Raw genomic sequence first — 9,865 nt, forward strand, 5'->3', positions numbered from 1 at the left:
GCAGGAATTGTCGTGGACGAGGTCGTAGAGGGCGCCCGACGTGGGGCCGGTGGTGGGATGGTGGAAGTGTACCACCTTCTCTCCTGGTTGGCGAGGCGGCTCGGCGCCGTGCGGCTAGCATCGGAGCGACCCCAGCGCTCTATGTTGCGCCCATCCCGACGCGGCATCGGATCGAAGCGGGCGGTGTCACGACACTGAGCCTGCCCAACAACCGATTGCCAAAGCGAGCGGCGCTTCCCAGCACGACGACGACGCTGGCGGTCCTGCCCCTCGTCATCAGCGTCGTCATCACGACGTCGAGGAAGCCTCAAGGAACCAGCACCCGACGGGCGACGGGGCGGCACTACACGCCCATCCATGGTGCCGATCTGCACATTGTAGGTGTAGATGCGTGGGTATTCTTCTGCAGCGGCGGAGTCGGAGGCGCGCGGGGAGTAGTCCTTGGCCAAGACCAGGTGGATGAGCACCCCAGTCATCGGGCCTTGATGCCCTTCTTCTGCCGGCACGCCGTCAGGAAGCTGATGCCTGTTGCGGCCGTCTCTGGCACGATCGACGATTGTGAGATCAACCGCTCTGGGGATGGAGTATGGGTTCTCCGTCCACACCCAGACGAAGAAGGCAGCCACGTTCTGAAGGCGCTCGGTCTGCCTTTCCATCCGATCAACGATGCAGGAGTCTCCCAGCAGCTTCTTGACCACATCAAGCCTCCAAGCATGGAATTTGATCCCAGAGATGGCAAGTCGGCAGTAGAAGCGCAGGTTGCGAATGGTGCCTGCCGGTGTCGGATCCCACTGCTCGAGTTGCAAACGGACAGCACCAACGCGGACATTGCCCCGCTCGAGGGCAAGGTCACGCTGGTACGGCTCAGCGAAGCGGATGAGGTAGTCCTCCGGGTGCGCTGAAGCCACTTGGATGGATTCCCAAGGGATGTCAAGTGCTTGCTCCAGCGCTTTGGCGACGAGGGATGTGGCGAAGTCGACCCTTTCGTCAGCTGCAGTGGCCGTCAATGCCGAGCGACGCAAATGATAGGCGTCGGCCTCCATCTCCGGGGTGCTCACGACGACACAGGAGGAGCGCTCCGGGCGGCGGGAAGCAAGCCCAGGGGTGAACTCCATCAGTCCTGGGTGCGCACACAGCTCCGGCCAGGCGAGGTGGTTTCCTTGCAGCGGCGGAGGCTGGATGAGATGCTTGCTGGCAGTTGGCGGTTTCAGAGGAGGGAGCGAGGCAGAGCAGGAGCGGGCAAGGTGGTCGGTCCCTTTGCAGCGGATACAGCGAACTGGGTCTCGGCAGGATGCCAAGCGGTGGCGCTTTGAGAGGCAACGGATACAACGGCCATTGAAACGGGCCTTGAAGGCTAGGTGTTGCTGCAGAGCCGCAGGATCAGAAGGAGGAGCACGTGGATGCATACGCAGCTCTCCCGAAGAGGTAGCCTTCATCTTCCTCATCTCTTTCCTGGAGCGAACCAGATTCCAATCCTGCTCGGAATCGACTGGTGCTATGGCAGCATTAAGGCTCTTGGCAGCCGGCAGAGAGGTTGCAGCTCGTGTTGAAGTCTCTCCTGGCGCCACAATAATGGATTGGAGCCTTTGGCGCGGAGGCGCGCTGGACGAGGACTGCGCCGTCCAGCCCTCGGGCGCCACGACCAGCGAGCGCAGTCTGGGCCGGGGAGGTGGTGGGGCGCAGCTCGCGGGAGAGGGCAGCGCTGCCGTGGGCTTGGAATGGTAAGATACACCTGCGGCCGGCGGGATCCGGCATTGAATCGTACCTCCAGATCCAATCGGCGAACACATCTCTTCTGCAGTGGCATCTGCGCCCAGGCAAGGCGAGGCAGAGGAGAGGCAGCCCGGGGGGAGGCCAGCAGCTGTAGCAGCGAGGCAGGGCTGACGGGGGACTGGTGGGAGGGGCTGGGCGGAGGGATCTGGGCTCCGGCCGCCGTGGGGGCAGCGGAGGGGAGAGGGGAGGAGGGTGAGTGCTCCATACCGCTAGCCCAATCAAAGCGGTGAACCGGTAGACAGTGACCCATGAGCAGCCAGTCCAGTAAAAAGAAAAGAATGCATAGAGAAGGAGAGGTGGAAATAGGAAACACGCGTCAGCAGGAAGCAATCCATCGATATCACGTCCAGGAGAGTAAAAAAAAAGAAATCAAGTACGCGTGTCAACATGCGGTAACTCCTGCTCACAAACGCACGACGGGAGTCCTTGCTTAGCCGCTATAATTCTTGTATATATATATATATACTAGTAAGCTTGCACGTGCAATACACGTATATGTTTTTTTTATCATTTGTTCTATAAATAAAATATATCAATAAAATGAAGAAAAAAAATCAGATAATAGAAAATTGTTTAACAATTACAAAATAATATTTTTTAAATAGAGACAAAAACTTTGTCTCATCTCAAATTCTTAATAATAAAGAAGATGTTTGGCTGGTTAGTTACGGAAAACCAGAAAAAAAAACGATACAGCCCACAAAGGGGCACCACCAGCCAACGTGAATATCCACACCAGATATATACGCCGTCAGAAGAGGAGCGCCGTCGAGACGGACTACAAGTGTCATCGACATCACTCCTCCGCAATTCAGCGACTTTGACTTCATCGCAAACCCATTCGAAGAGGCACACACCGCAAGGACTTGCACGAAATCTGCATGGACCTATGCCAAATAGTTAGCCACCAGGAGCAACGAAAAAGACACCTTCGACTTTATGACAGTTAATAAGCAGTTATGTTTGTTGTCCCACGATTTGCCTATTTGAGGATGGCATGTGAAGTTCGAGACGACCAAGAAAAAATAACAATCATACAGTATGTGTCACACATCGAGGACAATTCTATTTTGACCTAGTGTATAACAAAAATGGAATTAAATATTTCATGAATATTTTAGAACGTATTTATGAACTTTATATGACTATAAACTTAAGCTTTGTCCAAGTGAACATGTAAGAGATACTCCCTCCGTCCGAAAAAAGTTGTCCACGGGTTAGTTTATTTTCGTTTTTGCAAAAAAAACCTTGTGATATTATAGTCCCTGCAAATCACCCTTGCCTCTTCGCCCGCGGCAGGAACGAGCTCCAGCCATCGCCGGCAGCCGCCGCAGGGCCCAGCGCTCTGCGCACCCACCCGCGTCGCCGCTTCAATCTGCACCGCCCATGTTAATCACGCCCCGCCCCCTCTGCTTCGTCCTCCTCCCCTTCTCCGACCCCGGCGATCCCGACGGTGTAGTTGGCAGCGGTGGAGTGGTGGGACCTGTCGGTCCGCTTCGTCGTCAATTCCGATGACCCCCCAATAGTTCTTTTTCCCCACGTCAACCCCAAGTACCTCAAGTACCTCGGCAACAACAAGCACCCTCCGCTCCTATGGCTCACCGCCGGCTCGCCATAGGACCAAGCGGGTCGCTGCCAATCTATGACGCCCCACCATCTCACCTCACCCAGCGCCGCCCCAGGCTGTCCTCACCTCCTCTGTTGATTGGCAGCAGTGGCGGCTGTCATTGCCTCGTCTATTAATTGGCACAAAAAACAAAAAGATGAACTGCAGATCAGCATGGCAAGGGCAACAGCAGATCAAGAGCTGCAGATCGACGGTAATTCTGGAGACCAGAAGAATTCAGGTTCACTTACCAACAGTGGTAACTGAATTCAGGTTCAGTGATCAACACAGCAACAACATCACATTTTGATCAGTGTGAGTTCAATGTACTCCAAGTAAATTCTTATCATCATTGTTGGCAACTCCAGTAGCATTAAAGACTAAAAGGTAATCTTTAGGCAATTATCTAGAAAGAATGTGAGAATTTCCATGCTTTGCACATTGCTATGCAATGTGGCCAGTCATGTGTTTCTGTTCCTCTCATGCACCTTCAGAAACAATTCAGTTTCCTACAGGAACAACGATTAGAAAGAAGAAAGTGCATCCAGAATCATTTCAAATTTGTGGTGGAAAGATTGCGATGTTCTCCAATATAACAGCCTTATGTTATTACAGGGAATCCACTAAAGAAATTGTGTCCATAGCACTTCGGTACAGTTACACAACAAGAGCACAAAAACATCATGTAATGTTTTGATTGAATAATTTGAGAATACTCTATTTATTTACCACCCAAGAATGCATAGTGAAGTTTACACTGGCCAATTCTGCATCAAGCATGCCCATGACTCATATGAGAGCACCAGGACTACCTGAATTCGGAATTACCAATTAGCAAGCAGTTCAACAGATAATTTGATCTGAAATAACGTGTTACCAGGACAACCTGATTGGAGCTTATCACTTTGATCAGGATTGCGTTTCGATCTTTAGCACTGTTGTAACTTAGGATCAGTACAATCTTCAGCACAATGTTATGAGTTTAAAGATGCAACACTGCTGTAACTTAGGATCTATACAATCTTCAGCATAATCCAACACTGCTGTAACTTAGGATCAGTACAATTCTGAAACAGCAGCTTGATACAGCAAGAATATTCAGATTTGACCAAAACTGAGATGGAGCAGGGTGGAGTACCTTCAGACACCGAATCTTTTAGCAAAAATATACATATCATCATGTTAGTTGTAGAGATCAAGCTAGTTGAGTCTTCAGCTCTAGCCTTCAAGGCTGCAGCCTGTATTATACAGATGTTTGTCTCTGGGACTATAATTAAAAAGAACAAAAATCACTAATCAACTTTCAATTATTATTTGTTGGACATGCTTTACAGACATACACTCTAAAATATGTCTATATGCATCCTTATACATCCCTATGTAATCCCTATTGAAATCTCTAAAAAAAGTCTTATATTTAGAAACGAAGGGAGTAATTATTGTACCATTCCTATAGCTAAAAACAGAACAGGGAAAACTAATTAACTTTTTATCATGTCACAACTATCACTAACTACTTGAAAACATCATTGATACATAGCCCTTTCCTAGGGCCTACATATTTGATCACTTGGCGCATCTGTTACATATTACATATATTTATTCTAGCACTACCACTACTATAGATTGGCAACACAACAATATATAATATAAGAAATTACTTGTTAATTATAACAACAAGAAGTGTAAATGTATGGATTTGGATTTCACAACTTAACGCAAAGTAACACTGCAATGGAAAGAAGAAAAGCCTGGTCCGGTATACTTTGAAATGAAATTTGATTGAAAGAGCAATTGGATAATAACAAGGGAAGAACATGAAGGAGAGAGTCGGAGGGTTCACCTATCCAATAGGAGGAGGAGTAGGTTCCTAGCAGCAGGTCGGATAGCTCGGCGATATGCATAATTGAGTCAAGTTGTCGTAGCTTCTTCAAGCTGAAGAAATCGAGAGTCTTGGCACCATCACTCACCTGTCTGACACCTTGGTGTGTCCAGAGTGCAGTGTCGACATCTCATGGTCCTGCAACTACAAGAAGCAGAATTCCTTGCACTACATCCAAACATAGCTGAGATTAGTTTGTAGTCCATGCTAGAAACTCACAGTTCACAGTTAAGTGTCTCGAATTGAAGAATACAATTTCTCATCTTAGTGCATGATACAAAATTTCTTAAGACGGGGCAAATTTCAGCAGATCAAATAAGGTATCAACTTTTAATTTTACTCCATACATCTTACCATAGATACAGCCAGTGCACCGGCATCCTTCCGTTGAAATCAATCTGTTGAAACCTCAAGCCCAGAAGAAGCTATTCTCCTGACTTCACTCCTAAAAATTGCATGTGCATGAACAATATTAAGCCATGAGACACTCATGCAATCATGAATTTAATTCCTATAAATTCAACAATCTGAGGATACATTTTAAGGGCCAATGAATGATAAATGCTAAATGATAGACCTATTGTGTAAAATTCTTGGTGCTCAATTCTACTCGGTTGCTTTTCTTGGTGTCTTCTCCTGAGCTAGCACAACCATCTTCTTGGTGCAGAGTGACCCTATGTTGATGGTTTACACAAAAAATGATGGAAGGCTAGAAGAATTCAAACCAACCGGTTACAAGAATGAACTTCTGAATATAAAACAGTGATCCAGGACATATTCTTAGGTCATATCAATTTGGAGAGTACCGGAACAAAATTTGAAGCAGCACATCATCATTGATAAAACACCGTGAACAAAGTGAAGCAGTACATCATCATTGATAAAACACCGTGAACAAAATGAATCTTTTAATGGCCGTGGGCAATCTCTCTATATGTTTTACAACAAAATCCCCATGCTAATACAGTAGAGAATGAATTTTGTATCACCCACAACGAAGTTGGATCCCGTGTGTCTATCATCAAGCAAAAAGATTGGTTCCTATCTAAACATAAAATGAGGACAAAAGTCTTGTAATGTGAGTGGTCGTTCAACAAGGATGTTCACGCTAAATGAAGCAAGGTTTCATAAATATCTATATGAGCCATGAGAAACTTTGTTTAGATATATCGGTAATAATAATATAGTCTATTATTCTGTTTTCCTTGCATGTCACGTAATAATAATATAGTCTATTAATTGATAGAACTACCTGATGCACTTGTTGTAGCATATTTCCTAGTGTTCGTGCCTTCTGCCGATGATCGCAGCTGTCCGCAGCTGCACCACCAAGACGCTCATCGTCCTTGGCAATCTTGGACCGAACCCCACTGTCTTTTCAGGATTCAGGGATAGGAGGCAAAGACAATAGGATGGGCTGCTGCGACAGGTAGAAATATAAATTAGGGATGCGTACCTAAACAGTGCCTATAAGTAACAATTAGTCAGTCTCTTTAGAATTCATCCACAAGATTCATATGAAAATGTCATGGAATGCAAAAACAATAGTATGGAAAATTTTCTATCTCTACTGGTGTGAATCAAAAGAACCACTATTATGCCACTATGCAGCAAAAAATAAATTACCGCAGTCACTTGTTATTCATAAAAATAATAATATAAGCATCTATTGGTTTAGAGCCATACGTGAAGTCGTGACCTCAGTCTGAAGCTCACTTGCAACGATTTAAGCGACAAATGCCCGGAAATTTCATTCGACTGTAAACGTGACATATAACAAAAAAAGAGCAGTGAAACTGTTACTGAAATTCATTACACACCTGAAAGCTTTTAAATTTCAGAAAAAATGTAACAAGTAACATCAGATATTGACAGAATGCTCTTCGAATCCCCCTCATTGTTGTGGAGATTTTGCCGCCAAGGTTGAACCCTAGGAGGCTGCTGTCATTGCACACATGAACACATGTTAGTAACCGCATATTGCAGCCAAGAACACAGCATAAGATTTTCTACAGAAATCTTCTTAAAGAGCCACAATGACAAATGACATTGCCTACTGTTCCGCTACCCTCTATAGCCTGAATTTCCTGAAAAGGACATTGCATTGCCGAGGAAAAACACACCCCATAGTGTATTGCCTACAAAAAGACTATCCCTAATTTCCTAGCAGATTATGCATATCATTTTGCCCCGGCACCCCTACTGTATTGCCTATAAACATATCATATTTGCCTGGGAAACAACAGGTGCTCCCTGTGTTTTTCTTCCAGGGATGTCGGCATGGGCAGATGGCAGAATTGATGCCCCTACGTACACACAGTTTGATTTCATATCTTACTATTGTTTTCCTAAATGTATTCAATGCCTGCTTGTACAGTCATCTATTTTGCATGTATGAAAACCCTCCTTTAAGAGCTGTAAAACTAAATGAACTATTGTTTTGCCTGAAAATGACAGTGAACGGTCCCATTATTGCCTAAATCCCTGTGGCATCCGAGGGAGATAATTTCCGACGACAGATGCACTTCCTCCTCCTAGCGTTACTATCGGTTGTTGCACCTCAAATCCAAAGGACTGATCCACAAAACCATAGGACAAAAACACTCCCCGCTACCACTTCCCACTAACCCTGAACTGCCCCCATGTCGCCTTGGAAAATGCATGCGGGGATGTGGGACTTGTTTTTGTTGGGCAAATTTTTTGCCTCAATTAACTTTTGGTTGGCCCTCTATCTGTCGTTGGCTGCATGAATTTAAGTTCCGCTGATAAATTGCTCTTGATTCCGGCAACCTCGCCCTCTACCTCCGTCATTACCCCTTTCATCGATGTGGGTGCCGACGACGCATCGGCGACCAAATCTATATGGGATGCGGCTGGACTCACCTAGTTTTCTCCCTGTGACGCGGCAGTCCGCCTCGCCGATGTTCGCCGTCCTCATGTCGTTGAACGGCTTCTCCTTTTTGTTATCTCCTCGCTTGCAGGCGAGCAGGGGGCGGTGGTGGGCGGGGCGAGCAGGGGCGGCCGTGGGCGGGGCGAGCAGGGGCGGGGGCAGGCGGGGCGAGCAGGGGCGGGGGCGAGCAGGGGCGGCGGCGAGCAGGGGCGGGGGCGAGCAGGGGCGGGGGCGGGCAGGGGCGGGGGCGGGCGGGGGCGGCGGTGGGCGGGGCGAGCAGGGGCGGCGGTGGGCGGGGCGAGCAGGGGGCGGCGGCGGGCGGGGCGAGCAGGGGCGGTGGGCGGGGCGAGCATGGGGAGGCAGCGGGCGAGGCTGAGCGGGCGGGCCGAGCTGGAGGGTGCGGGGAGGCGGGGTTGAGCGGTTTAGGCCGCGAAGAGAACGTGCGAGAGGATTTTGTCATGGTGTTAATGAAGGATTTCATCATTAATGAAGGATTTCGTTAACGAAGATTTTTAAGCATTGATTCTTTGATTAGACGGCTAAGATGATGAGTTGGATCTGCCTCTTCGTGCTTTTAATAGTACAAATATACTAGCTGACAATTTGTATTACAGGAAGAAACATGATCGGTAGTCAAACTGAACTCTGTTGGTTGAAACAATTTTACTAACTGTGCGGGCAACTATATGAATTGACAACTAGAACAAACACAGTTTGCAATTTTTTGGTTCAAAATGAAATACATTAGCGTGGGATACACGATCTCTGCACAGTATTGATGAATGATTTGATCATCACATCGATAAAGCACCCAAAACACAAGATTCATTCAGACCGAAGAATAACAAAGCAAAACACTCTCAACAAGTTCATCATTCAGAATTCCAAGATTCACAACACAAATCTTTTCTTCCTAATTAATGTTGACAGCTTCAGATAGCAGAATTCATCAACTAGCTTGCAAAATTACATCTAGAAGGAAACTAAATCGATGGAGCGGACGAAAAAGCAAATTAAATCCATGGAAGGATGGACGAACTAGCAATCATGGCTCGAAGATGGACACGAATCGATGGCGCGCAATCAATCGAGCACCTCGAGGGCGTCATACTCGGGGCCAGAGATGGCGTCAGCCATGATGGCCGAGGGGGTGAGCACGTCGGCGGCATCCAGGAAGAGGTGCACCAGGTTCAACGCAGCGGAAGGGTCGGAAGGTCGGGTCGGAGGTGAGGGCAGGTCACGTTCGAATAGAGATTGGTGGCGGGTGGCTGCAGAGGTGGTTGGGTAGAGGGTGGCAAGAAAGGTGGTCATGTCAGGTTGCAGCTAAGTTCAGTTTAGTTTAGTTACTGTTAATGCACTGTGGAGTCTGTCGGAAGTAATCTAAGCCCTTAGATGTTCATCCAACGGTTGCTCGAGGAGGAGGCTACTGTGGAATTCCGACAACACTCCTAGGAAATGATCGCGCGTCCCTCTTCCTCGCTGGCACACGCGTCCCCCGTTCCCCTTGGCTATAAAGCCATGTAATCTCTCTCTTTTGCTACTTTATGTTTTATGTAAATCAGGGTTGAACCCTAGGCGCCGGAGGCGAGCTACTATCCATTTTCGTTATATGAGAGCTCTAAATTCCCGTGTTTCTCTTTGAAATTCCGCCGATCGCTGTGTTCATGCTCATCCTTGTTCATCAACGGTAGTCAGTTCCTGACAATTGGTATCA

The 9,865-nt window shown here is 47.5% G+C and overlaps 1 long non-coding RNA gene across 12 annotated transcripts; it reads right to left on the reverse strand.

Annotated features, from left to right (window-relative positions):
• Positions 1–2,856: 2,856 nt before the first annotated feature.
• On the reverse strand, positions 2,857–8,297 carry LOC123411081. 12 transcript variants are annotated; one of them, XR_006613169.1, is made up of 8 exons: positions 8,145–8,296; positions 6,948–7,202; positions 6,514–6,681; positions 5,616–5,706; positions 5,223–5,429; positions 4,266–4,646; positions 3,631–4,191; positions 2,857–3,509 (listed from the first exon to the last, which is right to left on the reverse strand). It is a non-coding gene; the product is annotated as an uncharacterized LOC123411081 (long non-coding RNA). The 12 variants fall into 12 exon arrangements; XR_006613180.1 differs by lacking the exon at positions 2,857–3,509 and having other exon boundaries at positions 3,940–4,191; positions 4,266–4,422; positions 4,518–4,646; positions 8,145–8,297; XR_006613172.1 differs by lacking the exon at positions 2,857–3,509 and adding an exon at positions 5,839–5,935 and having other exon boundaries at positions 3,940–4,191; positions 8,145–8,297.
• Positions 8,298–9,865: the final 1,568 nt, after the last annotated feature.

Source organism: Hordeum vulgare, chromosome 7H (assembly GCF_904849725.1).
Source record: "Hordeum vulgare subsp. vulgare chromosome 7H, MorexV3_pseudomolecules_assembly, whole genome shotgun sequence".
NCBI classification, from domain to species: domain Eukaryota; kingdom Viridiplantae; phylum Streptophyta; class Magnoliopsida; order Poales; family Poaceae; genus Hordeum; species Hordeum vulgare.